Consider the following 18,977-nt stretch of genomic DNA (forward strand, 5'->3'; position numbering starts at 1 on the left):
ATTTAGTCAATTATGGTACCTGTAATGTTTTATCATATGCTTTGAAAGGGGTTGCATTGTAGGCTGGGAATACAAAGAAATATGTTGGGTGCTTTCAAAGTAAGATTACTGGAACCTTTAAAATCACGCCTGATATAACAACAACAACAGTGCTCCACATGTGCCTCAATAGACCAACAGAGGAGACCACACCAACAAGTGATGCCTAGGCCGCCTAAGTGGGCTATTCTAGAATAATTTCCAGAAGTAACAAGCACCAGGATAACAAGCAAATAGTGTCGTGGACTGTATTACTAGAGTAAACCAAGCAGACAGCAAGCAACAATGAGTAGCATTCCATCAAAGAAGGATATGATGAAATTGCAGTTTTGGGAAAAGTAACATACGCACAACCCATCACCCATGACGAGCACTGGTGTGCTGCTCAAAATAATGAGAATGAAAGCGTGCCAAAAAGCATTGAAATTCCTCAAGAAACAGATTTAAATGCATACCAACCCAGGCCATCGTGACATGCATTTTTCAACCAGATCCATTAGTCTAGGTGCAGAAAAATCATGGAAAATATGTTAGCACATAATGCCCTATACGCTGTCTGAAAGAAGTGTGTGATCTCAGGGGCAGTCCTAGCAACGCACGTGATGAGGTATTTCTGGGAAATAAAACAAGATCACATTAGACAGGTGTTGAACCAACCCAATGATCCTTTTCCAAACAAGTTTAATAGAGATAAGTAGCAACAGCAAAGGAAATGAATCAAACATATTACTTGTGGTATATCAAGGCATATTTATGGGTGAAGTGGCATATGTTGAGCGTAAAATAATGGTAAGTAGCTACATTGGAGCCTGACCTTTCTCTTGAACATTGCGCATGTATGGTCCAAAGATATGTGTGTGTTTCATCAATAAAGGCCAAGGCAAACATTGGCTTTTAGCATCTGCAGTGCTTTCTGGAAGTTAGAGATAGTCCTATTTTTGTCGCATTTGTTGGTGTTCCTCTTTGACAATCCTAATAGCTGAGGGTGCTAATTCAGATGCAGCATCTGTTTTGGGAGACGCATATTATCTCTAAGTTCTAGACCTTCTGTTGCATCATTTATCTCAGTATCTCTGATGTGCTCCGCCACCTTCCTTTGTGAGTAAGCTTGTTTGCATATCCAGTCTAATAGCATTAGATTTATAGTTCCACGTTTCTCTTTCAAGGAGTGTTTAGGAACTCAGAAGACCACCTTGCCTACTTCAATATGTTCATGGTGTAGTGACATCTGAGAAATGTTTAAGAAAGATTTGTTTACTTAAAATATTTCACGTGCTAATAGTGGCTTGCACTGCATATGTTTCTTAAGGTAAACTAAAAAGCCCTACTGAATACCCGCGTTTGCCTAAACTGCTTGTATGAGATTCCCAAGTAAGACTCATGCCCCACCACAAGGGTTTGTTTGCTCACAATATTCAGCGTGTGCCATGATCTTTGTGAGAAGCGTTTCATTTTGAGACCCCCATTCACATTAGGCTGTCCAGATAAGGGGTTTAAAATGAAAGCGTAGACCACTGACTTATAGTAATACAGTGAGGTAGACTTGTGTGGAGTGGTATGGTGCTGTCATGGGATATGTTTTGGTGTCATAATGTGGTTTGATTTGTTGTGCAGAGCGGAACTGTGTAGCGATGTGGTGTCAGACGTCAGATGGGGCAAGGAGTGATCTTTGACATTGTGATAAGATGTACTGCAAGGAGGGGTGCGTGAACTTTGGCTTCGAGCAGCTAACTAATGCATATTCTAAAAACTTTAGAGGTGGATGTGAAAATGTTCAGAGCACTGGACATAACTTCATTGTAGGATATTAGAGCCAGTTGAAGGGTGAAATGGAGGAAGGAAGCTAGCAGCTGTTATCGATTTCTGAGGCTATAGTTACTGTCTCTGTGCAATGGAGCAGGGAAGATCATTGAGTAGTTGGTTGTCTGAACTCAGCATATGTACATTATAATAGGGTTCAATAACTGCTCAATTGACTACATTGCTAATGACTGGTCATTTCAGTGCTGTACCTCTTTTACCTGGGATGAAACCAACAATTAGATTTTTGAATGTTTCCAGGGCGTCAACAATCCAACAGTGTAGACAAAATAGGAAAATCAGAAATAACAGTTAAATAGTTTATAGCGGGGAACTGACCAGGGCAAATATCGAATAAAAAAATCAATAAACATTAGGATGATCCTATTGCCCACAAAATGTAAAAACATCAATATTAGTATTCAAATTTAATTTTCATGTGTGGTGAAAAGTAAAACTGGAAACCCTTTATTCTTTAAGGAGTGCCAGCAAAATAGAATCAACATTGCGAAAGTTGTTGTTGAATTAATAATGAAGATACGCTAAGAAATGTTAATGTATATATAATAAACTGCTGCTGGGAAGTAAGGAGAAAATACAGGCGCCTCGGGTTTGGGCTGTAATGGAGAAGGCTATGTAGTGAGGAGACTTTTGTTTTGGTGCGGTGCATGGTGGCCAGAAGCTCGGCCTCCTTAAAGGAAGCCCTTGGCTTTTTTGTTTGAGAATCATTGTGCCAGGAACTTTTTCTACCACTGTTATCACACCAACAAATATTTATTTGTGGTGGTGAGATCCTATTAAGTTTAGTTTTAAAGTTGCACTCTGCTATCAATGCATAAAAGCTAGTAGAGTGCTAGAACTAGATCTGTTCCCAAGTGATCATAAGGCACCATGTGTTCTGGGAGTCTATGATTATGGCACTACTTAATCATGTTGGTCGGACAAGTGAATTTACTCCTTTGACGACAGGCTTTATAGTTAAATCTATCTTTATGAAAGACAAGGAAACATCATTCACATTGCAGACTTGTTGTACTGCTTGATTCAACTGCAAACATGGTCAGCAGAATTTTGCTGCAGTTTTTGGAGAGCGTGGAAGATTTTTATGTAACAGGCGAGGCCCTATTACAGATAGGCCACACTTTTCCTGTTTGCACCATGCAGATGTGCCCTGTGCAAACAAGGAAAGTGTACCCTATTAGGAAGAATGTGCTGCCTTCAGGGCAGTCAGAGAGATTTGGATTTGCTCCCTATTTCTCTGTGCAGGTGGCAACCCGCCTACACTTTCAGAAGGGATTAGAGATTCCCTTGCAGGTAGGGGCGTTGAATGAATGCACCTGCCTGTAGGGGGATGTCCAGGTGGTCTATGGGACTCTTTTTCACCCCTTGAGAAGGCTGCCCTCAGGAGTGTACTGACAGGTCCCCACCCTTTTGTAGCGCACGCCTCCTAAGGGCATGTTTGCCTCTGTGCCCATGTCCACAATATGGCGTGGGTGCAGAGGCAAAGCTATTCCCTTATTTGCATGGGGCCACGCTCACTTGCAATGAGTGAACGCCCTCTGGAGAGAGTGCCGGTGCTACAGGTGCACCAGCGCTATCTGTATTACAAAATGAGCCGCACAAGCGTAATACCAAAGTGTCCCAGTTGCGCACAAAGCGGGTGCAAACACCTGTTGCGCTTCTTGCGCACTATGTGTAGGTTGGACCCAGATCCCCTTGTGATATGAGGTGCAGATTGTAATTTATTTGCCTGCTTCGTGGGCCTCCGCACGTTGACTTTGTTGATCATTATTTTCTGTGGGCTACATTGAAGAGTTTTCTTTCTCTTCATCTCTCATCTTGTGTGCTGTATAAGTCATTAATTTCTTGCATCTAATCAAAACAGTACACTCAGACATTTCGTAAACATGCCCTGGTACTATTTGGACGAGTCTGTGCACTGTCAGTGACCTGTCAAAGAGGGCATACAAGAGCTGAAATTGGATTATATATTCATAGCCGTTCCGAACTGGGGCCCCAAAATACTTTTGACACATGGCCCCAAAATCCTAAAGATGTCCCTGGGTGAAATAATATACATATATTTTATAGAATACATTGGAAACCTTAACTGAGACTCTCGCAGAGAAGTGATTGCATGTAATAAACTTGTTGCCATGAAGGCCCTTATTAGATTTAATACTCTTTACAGGACCCTTTCGATTAGACCTTTGGTAAAAGCCACTAGGACTTTCGTGGTCCCTATGGCCTTTGTGTGCTAGTCCCATTGATTCTGGATGGTCCCCATGGCCGTAGGTTTGTGGTCAGTAAATCATGGAAGAAAGTACTGTTACTGCCAAGGTTAATTGGACCCAAATCTCTTTGCATTGAAATAAGTCAGTTTAGCACATATGCACTAACTTGCATTTGTCTTTAGGTTGTGCGATCTTGTAGAAGCAAGATGTCATTCCAGAAGCAAGTTTCCAACGCCACCAAACACTGACACCACCTGAATCCTTTTGAAACATATAAACTGTTCCAGTCCACAGTGGAGCGAGGAAGTGAATTCAGAAACTAAGAATAATGTCCTCTGTTCTGCTCAGCCCCTCTTAGTGGAGGTACTTCGCACTGACTCTCTCTGGTCGCTAATGGAATGTGTATATGTCCAGCTATAAAAAAAAACGAGGGCGTGTAGGTATAGGTTACATCTAACACAGGTTCTTTGAAGATTAACAACATTCCCCTAATGCCCAGCTTACCTAAATCTTCCCTCTTTACCACCCAAGGCTTTGGTTATGGGGGAAAAAACAGGCATTGAGTAACTCCTAGAGAAAAACAAATAATGCAATCAAGTGAGACTTTCTGAGGTCACTGTCAAGTGTAAAAAATAATCGCCCTTTTTGAGGCCCTTCTGGTTACGGAATTTACCATTATCAGAGCGTGGGAATTATTTAATCATTCTTTAAAAAACTTCTGGTTTAGGAGACAACTATAGATAATGGGTAGATCAGGGGAAATTCAAATTAAAGTCTCCAAATATCCAAGGAGATACTTATAAGCGATAGTCTTTGGAAAACTCACTTTTCCTAATCGCTTTCAATGTTTTTAACTTGAAGGAACTTGAGAATCAGGGATAGTGATGCACAGGTAAAGGTATCCATTACGGTAAGTATTTCTCCATTGAATATTTGTACTTTGCACTTTACCACCTTGTAGCAATACAGTTCTCTGTTAATAAAGGGTTTTTGATACATTTTCTTGAAGGTCCTCGACGTCCTCCTGAGGAGCAGCGATGCAGGCAAGAAACAAGGCAACAACCAAAAACAGCTGGCGCCAGGACTCCTAGGGTGTGGCAGGTAGACGAGCTGCAGCTGAGGAATCGGGTCCCAGAGAGCATTTACACAGGTAAGTACTATAGATCAGGGTAGTGTTAATAGCAGGCATTGGTTTGGCTCTGGGATGCTGCTTTTTGTGCCCAGAACCATGGCCACGGGGTTTCCAACGCACAGGATGCGGTCGCAAGAACTAGACAGAAACTCCCTCCAGATCATGGCTGTGCTGGAGCACTCCCAACACATCCACGACAGTCTTAACAGTCAGTGTTGCATTCAGTGCTTATTTTGTAAATGAATGAGTGGAGGTGCCCAAAGCTCTGCTCAGAAGCCCGCGAGCAATGCAAGGCTTCTAGTCTTAAACCCACCTCATACCTCTTTAATCTATTACCAGACACTGTCCTCCCCTTTGTCTTACCCTTGCAAGTTCCTGCTTTCTCCCTTTGTTACGGTTTTCCTGGCTTTCTTTTTTCTCTTTTTCCGTCTTTCTGCTTTGTGTTTTTCCCTCTTTTGCCATAGTTGTATGATGGGAACAATGAGTGCTTGTCCAAAGAAATAAATGCTGTTTGCCCTCGCCCTAACAGGCAAGCAAGGATTAAGCAGTGATTGCACTTGAAACTGAAGTTGTAAGTATTAGATTCTTGATCATCATTCTAAATGAACCAACTTCTTAATAACTGTCCCATGAGCGGCCTACTTAATGCTCAAAAAGAGTTTCAGGGTTAGGCTTTAACACGGTTAGGGTTTCTTTCCTTCAAATATGTTAAGTAAATATGAGATTAATTGTACCCTCCAGATGGAGTATGTAAATAACGTGCACTTCTGTTTAGATAAAACAGTTTTAAAGTGGAGATTTAAAATTGTGTCCTATAGTGATGGTAACCCGCATATGAAAGAAGAGTAACATTTGTTGATTTTTGGCCTACAGAAGTTTTCTTTAGGTATTACTGGATACCTCTGGATAGTTCCTGATCCTTGTGTTAGAAGGTTCTTTTTTTCTTTCTTTTGTTCCATCCCCTTTCTTTTTTGCATGTCTTTTGTTCCATCCCCTTTCTTTTTTGCATGTCTTCTGCTTTCTTTCTGTCTTTCTTTAGTTCTTTCATTCCATCCTCTTCCTTACTTTCGTGTGTTCCTCTTTCTTTCTTTTGGGCCTTCCTCATTCTGTTGTGTGTTCCATTTTCTTTTTTTCATGCATTCCTCTTTAGTTCTTTCTCATCGTCTTTCTTTCTTCTCTTACACTTTCTTCTTTTTTTTCTGTCACTCTTTATTCTTTTTTCTCTTTATTTTTTTCATTTTCACCTTCTTTCCCAAAAGCAAGAGGCTGACAGACTGTGCCAGACCTATTGACTTTTTAAGTCTTTCTTAGCCAAGATCTTTTGATTTGACTAAAATTATGTGTATAACATAGTTATTTATAGAGGTTTTCAGCCAGACTTAATGTTTGTCATTCACATTTTTCTTCCACCCACTCCCGTATGAATCAAGGGGCTATGTGTCAGCCCACTTCAGCCATTGGCTGACTTCACTTTGAGTTATGGCTGTGGACCCTTTTGCAAGGAGCACATCCACACAAAGTAGTTCCCGTTCACTACTAGGAGGTACTATGGGAATGTGTGCTTTTTTTAGACCAAAAGAACATATTTGGCTTTAGCCGATGTCTTTTTTTCGATTGATTAGGGCCCGACAGCTTCCTGAACAAAGAAGATTTGCAAAAATCATGACAAAACAAGAATCGTTAAAAGGCTGTCGAAGAACTCCAGACCTATTGAATGTGCTGTCTATTTCTATTGTCTGTTGTACTATTCGTAGCCAAATAGATTTCTGAACCAGCAGCTGGCAAGGTCATGTTTGCGTGTGCTGTGCTTTTAGATGTTGACCACGAAGTAGTCAAAGGGTCAGTAAATACACTTTATCATAAAAGGACATTAATTAGCATTTCTCTGTAATCTGGAGGGACTGTAATTTTCCTTGGTCCAGTAATAAAGAGGCAGGTACATTGATAAGAGTGAAAGAGGCATTCTCAAACACCATAAGAAGTTCAGAGCAAAGGCAATACATTGTGTACGTCATGAGAAAATGAATGTATTTCAGATGCATTTCTTTAGTTTTTTCCGAGCTCTAATACAATCCCAGGCAACATATAACAAACATTAGCGAAGCCAGGAGATCTGGATTTTGAACTACACCTTGGTGTGTGTCTGTACTTGTGTGTGTATGTTTGGATAGGTGAGTTGGTGGACGAAAGGCTGAAAAAGTAGCTTAATGCATGAAAGGGTGAGTGCATGGAAGAATTAATCCTGCCTGATGGTGCGCTGATAGATGAATGGATGTATGCATGGGGGATGGAACAATCGGTGGACTTCCTTGATGCAAGAATGGGCGAGTGGGTGCATGTATTGATGAATTAGTGCATGCTTATATGAGTTGGTAGGTGAGTTGGAAGAGTGAGACTTGTTAGAAATATTTATCTGCTTTGGTAGTATAGTTTAGTGCCAACAAAATAAAATGCAATGGCTTTTATTCCTCATCCCACTAAATAGTGTTAACCTTTTGCTCCCCTGCTTTACTTGTATAGAACTACTGGTACATGCAAATAAATGCCCACAGAATGCCAGTACTACCACCATGATGCCAGGTCTGGGCATTAACCAGAAGTGAGTATCACAATACCATGGATGCTCACTGTGCCAAACAATGCCACTGTTATGCCAGACCTACTTTTTAACCACGGGTAGGTACGATAATGGTGAGGATGCACTCAGTGATCCAAGCATCACAACCCTAATGCTAGGGCTGGCATTATGCTATGTTGTTTTTCCAGTCAGTTAGTAGGGGTGGTCTCACAGACAACATTGCAAGAAGCATGTCTTTATAAAACCAAAGCCCTATTCAGTTAAGTGAGATGTGATGGCAGGAGCAGCAGGAGGATGTTTGTCAATTGCAAGACATGAAATGTATTTTCAGAAAAAAAGCATCTCTTCAAAGATTACTGCTTGGCTCTACACTGAATCATGGGTAGTTGGCTTCGCTGTTGTTTCATTCTCCCATATGATTGGAAAACTGTTATTTGATGGGCCTCTTGCTGTCAAGATTTTGGTGTTGAGTCATTTAGGATCTTCATTCAACTATAAATATCTGTTAGGCATTTAGTGATTTTTTTTCTAATGCTCATAGCGGACAGGATGCTTAGGTCTGTTCACCATATCAACACAGGTGTCATGTCTACAGAAATATGTGGTCTAGCCCTTGTAAACTTGTAAGGTAAGGACAGGACATTTGTGAACAATCTAAATGCTACTTCCTGCTGATGGCTCAATTTAAAAAAAATTTGAAAAACTGGACTCCCTGTGTTGATTTGTGTGACCTTGGCGCCAATGGCTGTGCAATTGCAAAACTCCAAATTTCATGAATAACAGCTGCAGTCGACTAATACCTGATGAATGTGGTGTTGTCAATATGAAAATAGCACTTTACAACAACTAGTAGTTAAGACAGAGCGTCCCTTTGCTTCAATCTAAAACGTTGCGAGTAGCCAGACCAAAAAATAAAGGCAGTCTAATTCTAAATAATGTGAGCGCACCATGAATCATAATCTGTTGCATCTTGTTAGAAGGATTAGTAATACATTGATTGAATCATTTAACCTAATTTCACATGAGATGCATGTGTATGTAGATATGCCAACAACATGGTAGAGTGGTGTTCAACTAACGCAGCATTTTTGTGGAACAACAAATAAGGGCTTTTTTGTAAGCCTGGCTTGTAGGTCCTATATACATTTTATTTGACAGAAACCTAATCACATGTAATTTATTTGTCATATCTTTACAATTTTGATAGATTGATAGCTCTTTTTCAATTCTATGGGTGGTGTTGCATGGCCGCTCTTAGTTGGTGGCGCGATTTGTTTGGTTAATTCCGATATCGAACGAGACTCCTCCTTGCGAACTAGTTACCTGACCCCCAACAGCTGTTGTTTAATTTGCGAGAAACAGAATAATTCATTAAAGTGAATGGAACTATCAGTCCCAACATTTGGAGTCTATTTTACCAACATGGACCTCTCTATTTGACGGACTATCTACTTTTCTATTCCGTGGAGCTCTGGATATTTGAATTGATATATTCTTGGTATTTGGGGATTTGTTTTCCTGTATACTTTACACTAGTGGGGTGACAGAGTGTTCTGTTCGTTCATTGAGCACACACCTACTATGTAAATTTGATTTTGAATTTTGCATTGAAGACTGTGTATGTGTTAGCATTTCTCATTGGCCTTCTTTATGTTTTCACACTTTTGATCATGTTTTACAGGGGAAGCTATTACGGGCCAGTTATAGTATGAGCACCAGATGTTCTTGATCTCATTGCTTGAACCAGGCCTTCTTTCAAATGTTTATTCCTCTTGAATGCAAATACCAGTTCACTGGAACCGTGGTTAGCTTCCAAAATGTGCATATTATTTTTTATTACAAGTGTGTTTGTTGCACAATTGTATTATTAACACTGTGTGGTTGCTAGTTGAGTGCCCCACAGGATCCATAGGGTTTCTTTCTTCTTGAATAATGCTTTTAGGTCATGGGTACTCACAAACATTTTCCCAAGGGTCAGCAGGATGGTGGTTGGGGCGGTAGGGGCAGGAGGGCGATGCCAGTAAGATGGGTGTTGGGGAGGCGAAGCATATAAATCCAGTGGCTGAAATGCACAATGTGTAATAATAAAACCTGGGATTAATCCTGGCTTCCCCACTTTACCAGACTTTGTGATCCAAGGCAATTTTTTAATTTCACTTTTCCTTCTTTCTATTCATTATCATAAATACAAGGACGTCGAAATACCTGACTTATGGATGTACATTGTACAAAACCTTCTACTGTGTGTGATTTAATAAACTATACTGTTTTACATGTATAATAGCAAACCAGCCCAAAGAGTGCTTTTAACAACTGACTTGCATCTTAGTTCACTATTGGCAATTATTTTTTATTTTGCAGAGTTTTATATAGCGCAAACTTGACCCGAAGTATTGGGTATCAGAGCACTTTACATAGCACCAGTTGCATTACAAGAGGACACATTCACTTTTGTTAGGCACAGGGAGATTAAGTGATTTGCCCAGAATCAGAGGATGTTCAGCGTCATTGCCGAGACTCAAACCCGGTTCCCCGATTCGAGGTTCACCAACCTAGCTATTAGGCCAACTCCTCATTGTTATCAGGATGGAGGAATAATGAATGTTTGTAAATTCATGTTTGAAAACTATTGCTTTAAAAAGAAAATACATCTAAATGCGCCAATATAATGTGATGTACTAAAGTGAAACGGTTCTGCATGTTAATTAAATACACTTTCATAATTTTGAAGAGACCTTATTGTAGTGGTACAGGTGTTTCTAAAGTTAGGCGGTGCAGGATAACCTGGTTACTTCCGTTCTTTGACTTTAATTAACCTTCAAATGAAGGATTGCCTATATATTTAACTAATTTCTCAAAGTTAGTGCTGTCGAGAAAACAGCAGGCCAGCGCTGCTGTTGACCAGGGGGCCGCATGTAAAGGTCATGAGCGCCGCATATGCACCCGGGCCGTACTTTGAGTATCACTGTCTTAAGTGATCGCTTTCACAGCCTTTTTGGATAGGTGAGTGCTATTATGAGCTACTACAGAGTTGCCCAGAATGTGTGAATCAGTCATACTTCTTGGTGCAAGTATTGATGGATGTTACAAGATCTTAGATTTATAGTGCCACATTTGTTCTTAATGGCTTGTCTGGCATACCTCCTAAAAACACCGGGCCAGATTCGCCATCTGCACTTTGTAGTACGTTTTGTAGTACTAGAAAAAGTATTACAAAGTGGTTTTCACAAACCAGGTGGAGAGTTTACCCCGCCGTAATGTATTATTCTTATATATGCATAGTTCTCTACCCTGACTGCGAATCTCCACACACGTAAGTTTAGGTAGTAAATGTGGGTGGGACTGGAGGAAGTGGGTGGGGAAATGGGCAAAAGGGGATGGGATTAAGGAGGTTCGGGAGGGTTTAGGGAGAGGCATGAGTGGTTTATGGAGGGATGTCACCCACCCAAACAAGAGTAAGCCAATTGCTATACTCTAGAGGTTGTAACTTACACTTTGGTAGTAAATTTACACTTGGAGTTTGTAACTACTGAAAACTAATAATCTTACTCCGAAGTGTATATTACTAAAACAAAAGTGTAATAAATTACTCAAAAATGTAAGTTACCTTTGTGAATCAGGCTCATAGTTCGGAACCCTGTGGCAGGCAAATCGTAGTGGGCCGGTATGGCATGATTTGTATTTATCGTCCCATGGTAGAGGGGGCTTCATGGGAAATGCATTATGTCTGTTCTTGTGGGAGAGAATGACGACAGAGTGTTCCATGATTATTGGATTTGTTTTGGAGGTGACTAGTCAAGCTAATTCCCTTCGCTGTTCTCCTTCACTCACATTTCCATCATTCCCAGAGGTACATTTTATATAACTACAGTACTGTAGGGATCACCGTAACAGACAGTTAAACGTGCAAACATAGATGCTTTAAAAGAAACTGAGAGAGTTTTTATATATTTAGATTTATTTGCAAGAAGCAAAGAAATCACTACTTACATATCTAATGTATTTTAGTGTTATACAAATGTCAACTACCATAATATGATATACAAAAATATTGTTGAGTGGTTTACTCTTGACTAAAAGGACTATGCATAATTTCTGCTGCAAAAAATAGGCGTATGCAGTAAAATGTTGAAGAATATAGTACAACAATCCATGCAAACGGAGGCGGTGTGCAAAAATATGAACACTTTTCTCGTACGATCCGTATAGATGGCTTGAAAATCCGTGGGCTTGAAAAGTGATCCACTCAGATAATCGCACATTAAAACAAACATCAATATTCATGAAATTAGAAAAAAAACATTAATACACATGATTTGTGTGAACAAAATATCCACTCCAGTGCCTCTCAAATGAGCTCCGAGGGAGTGACTGACCCAAAAGGACGTGAACAAGGATGTTTGTCTTGTGCTAGCTGACAGTTGATGAGCAAAAAGAAACAAGCATGGATAATGCCAAATGATTTGACGTTTCTATGAAGAATGCATGTGTAGTGCACAATACAAATAAACAGCAAAATAGGCAGCTAGGTTCCTACTAGACTGGAATTAGGACCTCACCTAACTCTCTTTTTAAGCTAGAGAAATGGCATTAAAGTACTTAGTATACCACTGCTAAACATTAACTTTGCTGATATTTGAAAGACTCTTAAATACTGTTTTCATTGGCGCTATCAAAAGAACTGCCAAGTATGTGTTTTGTACTCTCTTGTAATATTAAATATACGGCCTGTACACATGGTGTTGTGACTGAACACTTTGAGTTTGAATGCCACAAATGTATCTCCATGTTCAGGCATTTCTTTAAAGTAAGCAGAGAAGACAAAATACAGCACAATTAACAGACCACTTGCGTGTTTGTGGTGTTGCCATATTGCCTTTTTAAAACAATATACTACCCCTTAAAAGACCTAACAAGGATTATCACATTGCAGATGTTCTCCCCCCAAGGGTTATCGGAGGGGTAACCAACACCAAAGCCCTTACCTACTGTGGTAATCTGTGAGATTCCATGTAGCAAAATGGCCTGTTGATGACATCACTGATGACATTATCCAAACTTCTTTTGTGCAGATTATTAACTAGTATGTGTATACAATAAAACAAAATTACACACTCATTGGATGATGTAATCAGTGATGTCAGTGGTGTCATCAATGATGTGATTTGAGAATACTTACCCTACTTACCTGCCCCCCCCCCCAAAAAAAAACATCTGTGCATCATAATATATAATCCTACAAAGTTACATGTAAATCCATTTAGCTGATTTTGTGCTACTTCAAATACAATATTTTATGGAAAATGCATTGGTGTTAAAATGTGTTTTCAATCAATCAGGATTTATATAGTGCTACTAAACATCCAATAGGGTATCAAGATGCTTGAAGGTCCCAGAAGGCTCTTTTGAAAAGCCAGGTCTTGAAGGCCCTTCGGAATTCTGGAAATGAGGTGATGGACCGGAGCAGCACGGGGATGCTGTTTTAGGTCTTCGCAGCATTGTAGGAGATGGAGTGTCCTCCACTTCTGCTTCGGTTAATGCAGGAAGTGTTGCCAAGTGTTAGGGAGGCAGAGCATAATTTCCTCAACGGTTGGTAGAATGTTAGGCGGTGGTTAATAAAGGCTGGTTCTTTTCTTGTGTAGAGCTGTTAGAAATTGGGATCTCTAGTTGGCAATGGCTTGCACCTTGTCCAAGTTTGGACCCTTTCTTCTACTTAGGATAAGGGAGTTACACTCCTAAAATAACCCCTGCTCAGCACCTTGGTAGTTTGGCACAAGCAGTCAGGCTTATCTTAGAGGCAGTGTGTAAAGCATTTGCACATAACCAACATTAACGCAGTGAAAGCACTACAAAAGGACACCACACCAGTTTAGAAAAATACCCAATATTTGTATCTACTCAAAACAAGACCAAAACAATAAAAACCAACAATTTAGTACTTAGAAATCTTAAGTCATCAAAATAGACTTGAAATATAGTTCCTTGAAGTCTATAGCCCCATCTGGGGCTATCACAGTGTCGTGAAGAACAAATCAAACAGTTCTAGCTGACCGCTGCGTCGCAGGCCAACTACGGTGTCAGGAAGACCCGAAAAACAGTACATTCAGAAATTCAGGGCATCAGCGACCTCTCGATGAGCCCTCGAAGGCTGGCATCTGCAGGTGTCGGTTCCAGAGGTCGGTGCAGGAGTGGTAGGGCCCTTGCACGTTGCAGATCGAACTCCTCGCGGTTGAAACCTAGAGCGCAGGCATTGGATGGCGTTGGTGCTGCTGTGCTGCTTGCGGTGCCCTCAGGGCAGCGGCTCGGTGAAGGTGGTCCAGCGGCATCTGTGAGGCCAGGGCTGTGGTGCGAAGTGATGCGGCATGAGAACGGTGCATCATGCAACTTACGAGCGGTGCCCTCGAACCACGGACAAGTAGCGGCGTCGCTGTCGATGTGGAGTGGCATCGTCGGGGATACCAGGACGAAGGCGTGAGGCAGTGCAGAGTGTGGTGCCCACAGGTCATGGTGCAAGCAGCAGCATCGGTGAGACCAGGGTGGCGGTGCCCTTAGGACATGGAGTCGGCAGCGGTGTCGTAGACGGTGTCGGGCTGCTTTTCTTCTGTTGCAGCACAAAACACAGTCCACAGTGCTGATGGCAGAAAAACTTGAAGTCTTTGTTGTTTCTGAAACTTCTTGAACAGTGGGCAAGCTCTACCTCAAGCCCTTGGAGGAACTTACAAACAGTGGCGGCTGGAACCTTTTGAAAATGGTAAGGCATAAAAGTCATATTCGACTGTCACTGAGCAAGCAAAGCGAGTGATACCAGCTGACCCAAGGGAGTTTAATGCTAAAAGAAACAATCTCTACATTCAGCAGTCAGGTAAATGCATACAGATGGGATTTGCATTACCATCATTCCATATTTACTTTACATTAGTGTAATCTGAAGGCGTAGTAAGGCAAATTGTATTCACTATATGGAGCAACTTGATGGATAACATTTACCCTTGTCATAATTTGTCCAGTTACAACATCCATAGAGTACTGACTTTTCACTGACCCATTAATTGCAAAAAAGTTCTTGCTACTAAATGTATGCTGTACACTTTTAGGGCACAATACAAGATTGATTCAGGTGTACCTACAGAAAAAAAACCTGTGAGTGATAAACTGGACACTGTTACGGGAAAGTACTTTTTATCCACCAAAAACAAATTAGTTAATAGCTTCTAGGCAGAAGTGCTTTAAATAATCTAAAATAGAAAAGGACATTGTCTTGGCATTAATCAAGCAGGGAATGATATGGAGAGGTGCCTTTCACACTAATTGCAAGGTCACATTTTTATGTTACTTCTAATTTTACAGTTCTGCTGCACTGTCGATATTATTTCAAATCGTCTCTTTTTGTTTATAAGATAAGGGCTTTTTAGGCATGAAGCTGGACTGTAGTTTTGTACCCCTTGGCAATTGTGACTAGTCAGTGGGGCATTCAAATGAAATGACTATGGGTTTTATTAAAAAGCAATGGTGTTGCAAGCCTCATAGGATCAGTTTGCCCCACATGTATACACCAATGGCCTGTCTAATGAGAGGTGCCCCCCACGCCTAGGGGGCGGGCACTTTTAGTGGCATTTTCGTGCGAGAGGCAAGCATGGGGAGTAGGAGGGTCCCCTGGAAATTTGAGCACTCAGTTACGCACTTAGCGCGTCATTAGGATGCGCAAGGTAGCCCCTCCAGAAAAAGAAATAAAAACACTGGATACGAGGGTGAAGCCCTCTTTGTCCTCTCGCCTCGGGTGCCCAGCGTGTGGCAGCCGGTAACGAGTTGTGCAGCTGGGCTATCCAGGTGAGGGGCCTCACACGTAATTTGGAGTGGAGGAAGCTCAGTTCATGGGTAATTTTCTGCATTTTCAATCGTTTTAAACTAATTACTTATTATCTTTCAGCTTCATAGAGGGGATTTAGAGCGGGTAAAGGCGTGACGCGTCAGCTCTTAAGAGAGAAGGTGGGGCTCGTATCGCTATAGCGCTGCGAGCTTCGTCGCATAACAAAGGTTTTGTACATCAAAGGTGACAGATGGTTAAGCATATTGGTAAGCACACATTTGCAAAAAAAAAAATGCGGTCAGTCTTGCTGAAAAAAGAAATAAGATTAACATTGAGGCCGCTGCAGGCTTTTCTACACTAGCATTGTGCCCAGAATCGCAGTAAAGAAATGCGGTGGGCGCGGCGGTAGTGTAGATAGGTATGGAGGCTGCTGCGATATGCGGGGGCGCCCCCTCTTTTTTGGAGTGGCGCGCAACAGTTTGTAAAATTTAAGGGGGAACTCCCCGTATGCTAGGAGCATGGGCAATACTATTATATACATTTGCGGGATAACAAGGCCGCTGCAAGAGGCAAGGCCGTGTCTGTAGGTGGGTGGTGGAGATAATGGCAGCTCGCGCACCAGCCAGTATACCTTTGAAAAATGCCCCAGGCGGGAGTGGGGGGGATGGGGGGGGGAGTACCATTGATGTAGCCTGCGACAAGGCTGCAGTAATGCAACAATAGTGCAGTAAATACTTTGGGGGGGTTTACAGTACAATGGCATAGGGTATCATATATTCATGGCTTTTTTTTTTCTTTTTACTTTCATGTCGGCGATACCGGGGAGGAGCACCATGCTCGGACGGTGGCAGCATGGTATCCAGACGTCGACCTGTTTGGCCAGCCTACAGCTGTGGCGTGAAGCAGGGTGAGAGCTTTTGTAACACCATCAAGGTGCCAGCCGCCATGGTGGAAGGCTCCGAAAATCAAGGATTCAGTTGCGGTTTGTATCGCAATAGGCAGGCGGTAGGTTACCTGTATGGTAGCAGGATTGTGAAGCAGGTTTAGCTGCATTTTCAGAGGTGAGAGTTGAACGGGCCAACCGGGGTGGAGGAGGGTTTTGTGGTGAGGTCCGCATTTCTTTGTCCTTAAGACGGGCCGTGGTTTTCCACCCTTACTTATAATCAACTCATTAGAGCGGGTGAAAACCAGGTAAGTTTATCAAAAAGGAGGGAGAGGGAGGCTAATGCTAGGTTCTGCCTCCTGAGATGCAAAGTGTAACACTTAAATCCATAGAATGGATCATGTGAACCTAGCCAAGGAGAAGGTTTTTTCGGACTGCCCAGAATTTGGGCTGTGCCGTCTTGGAAAAGAAAATTATTTTCTTGAGTCCCCTCACTCACCTAAGGTTGCCCTTAGGTGACATGCTTCATCATTGGGGGCATCCCAAGCATCTACTGCTTGGGGCGTGCGACGACTTGCGAGGGATACGTAGGAGCACTTTTTGTGAAGCTATGTGTAGTGCAGTGTGTGGTGGAGTGGTGATAAGTGATAATTAAAAATACCTAGCTAGTAACCCAACATTTTATTCTTGCCCCTAGTTGGTATGTTAAAAAGGGGGTGGATAAAGGAAAAATAACTGTTATGTGTTCACAGTCCCTAATATCCTGTCGACATGTTTCAAGGTGTCCCCTACACCTTTTGTTCAGGACAACATGAGGGCCAGCCCCATGTATGCCACTCCTCTGATTCAACCTAAATATTAAGGAAATATCATATAGACACACCTAATGTGTGTATCCGATCAATATACATAATGTTAACGTTGTACCGATAGTATCTGTATAATGGGGAAAAAAGAAGAATTTGTAGGTTAGTACACAGTGCCTGCCCATAATGGGCCGGCCATGTAAAAGGACATTCGTTCATTGTTGTGCTTAGTGCCTGTGAAGTGTAAAAAACAAAGGCTGTGGTCCATGCTCCAGTGCTCCTATAATGAATGGAGTATCAAGTGGTGGTATTCCATCTGTTCTTAATGGTCCTGTTCATAAAGGATTAAAAACATATAGACATAACATACACTTATTTTAAAATAATTTTAAAACTGCACATTCACACCATAGCATACATGACATGCAACATTCTGTAATGTCCCTGGCCGTGTGGGAAAAAAAGGGGAACATACTTTTTAGTGAGCAATATTATGCCCCATGGTCCACCTGGGTGGAGGGGCCTTTAGACTCTGTGGATTAGAAAGCAATTGGACAGATATATAACAAAGTTCATGGAAAATCGTGAGACAATTCAGCATTGTTATGTCTGTAGTTTGCTATCAGTTGTTCTGTCTGTGTGAACAACTCGGTATATATAGAGGGCCCCTGGAGATGTGCTTGGTCTTAGGGTTCTTATTTCCATAATAGTAGTATGCTAATGTGACTGTTATTATCTCTTTTCATTAGAAACAGTCCTGTGTGTAGCGGTAGCCATTGTTCTAAAAAAGTTTTAAAAGTGAAAGGTTAGCGTTCGTTATTAATGAGGAAAGCGGGGATGTCATATCGGTCCTGTAGAAAAAGTGTTTACCGATACATATGAATAACTTACATGAACAAATCCTGGGCACACATATAAACTCAAAAGTTAATACAATTATGACAATTGATATAGTCGACACCGGTGGTTTTCTTACGGGATGTTTATGTGAAGATGTTCATGAGAAAAAAACAACGCCAGCCGACACGTGTTTCGTCAACAGGTCAATGCCTGTGACTCTTCAGGGCTTGATGCGCGTGTAGCGAATACTTAAGGATCGGTGATACTTCCAACCTGGTTAGCGGGTTATAAAGACAGCTGAGTGTGGCAGTCCGGTAATGGAAAGATTGGAACGGGCGGGTACGTCCGTGTGGAGTGGAGCCTTGTGGTGCAGGGTCCACGTCGTTGCTCATCTCTTGCCGAAAAACATGGAAAGAACTGTAGCCATGAGAAGGCTTACCCATATACAAAAGATGACTACCAGATGACCGGAAGAAATTCTGGATACAACACGGACACCGATGGATCAGACACCAGCTCCAATGATTCAGATAACAATACTGGAGGGCGGAAGAACCCAAGGGGTCGCCAAAACTACAGAGAAAGAATGCGGAACAGAGGCCAAGGAGGGTATGGTTGGCCACCTTACCAACCCCCATTTCACATTCTACCATTTTTCTATGGCCCACCACCTTTCCCACAACAACAATACCCGTATTGGGAACCCACTCCACAAATCGATTACCAATAACCCCCTATTTTAGGAGGGGGAAGAGGCCCACCAAGAGGAAAGACGAAAAGAAGTCAACAGGTGCAATGGGCACAACCACTGGAAACAGCCAGGAGCCACACGAGGAGCATGGGCCCACCAGAACAACC

General features: G+C 41.8%; 1 long non-coding RNA gene across 1 annotated transcript in view; it reads left to right on the forward strand.

The window, feature by feature from the left end:
* The first annotated feature begins 11,184 nt into the window (after positions 1-11,184).
* The window catches only part of LOC144772700 (uncharacterized), a 70,818-nt gene continuing 63,025 nt past the window's right edge, over positions 11,185-18,977 (forward strand). The window contains exon 1 of the long non-coding RNA XR_013599824.1: positions 11,185-16,497. This is a non-coding gene — a long non-coding RNA (uncharacterized LOC144772700). The remainder of the gene's footprint in view (positions 16,498-18,977) is intronic.

The sequence above is a fragment of the Lissotriton helveticus genome, chromosome 8 (assembly GCF_964261635.1).
Source record: "Lissotriton helveticus chromosome 8, aLisHel1.1, whole genome shotgun sequence".
Taxonomy (NCBI): Eukaryota; Metazoa; Chordata; class Amphibia; order Caudata; family Salamandridae; genus Lissotriton; species Lissotriton helveticus.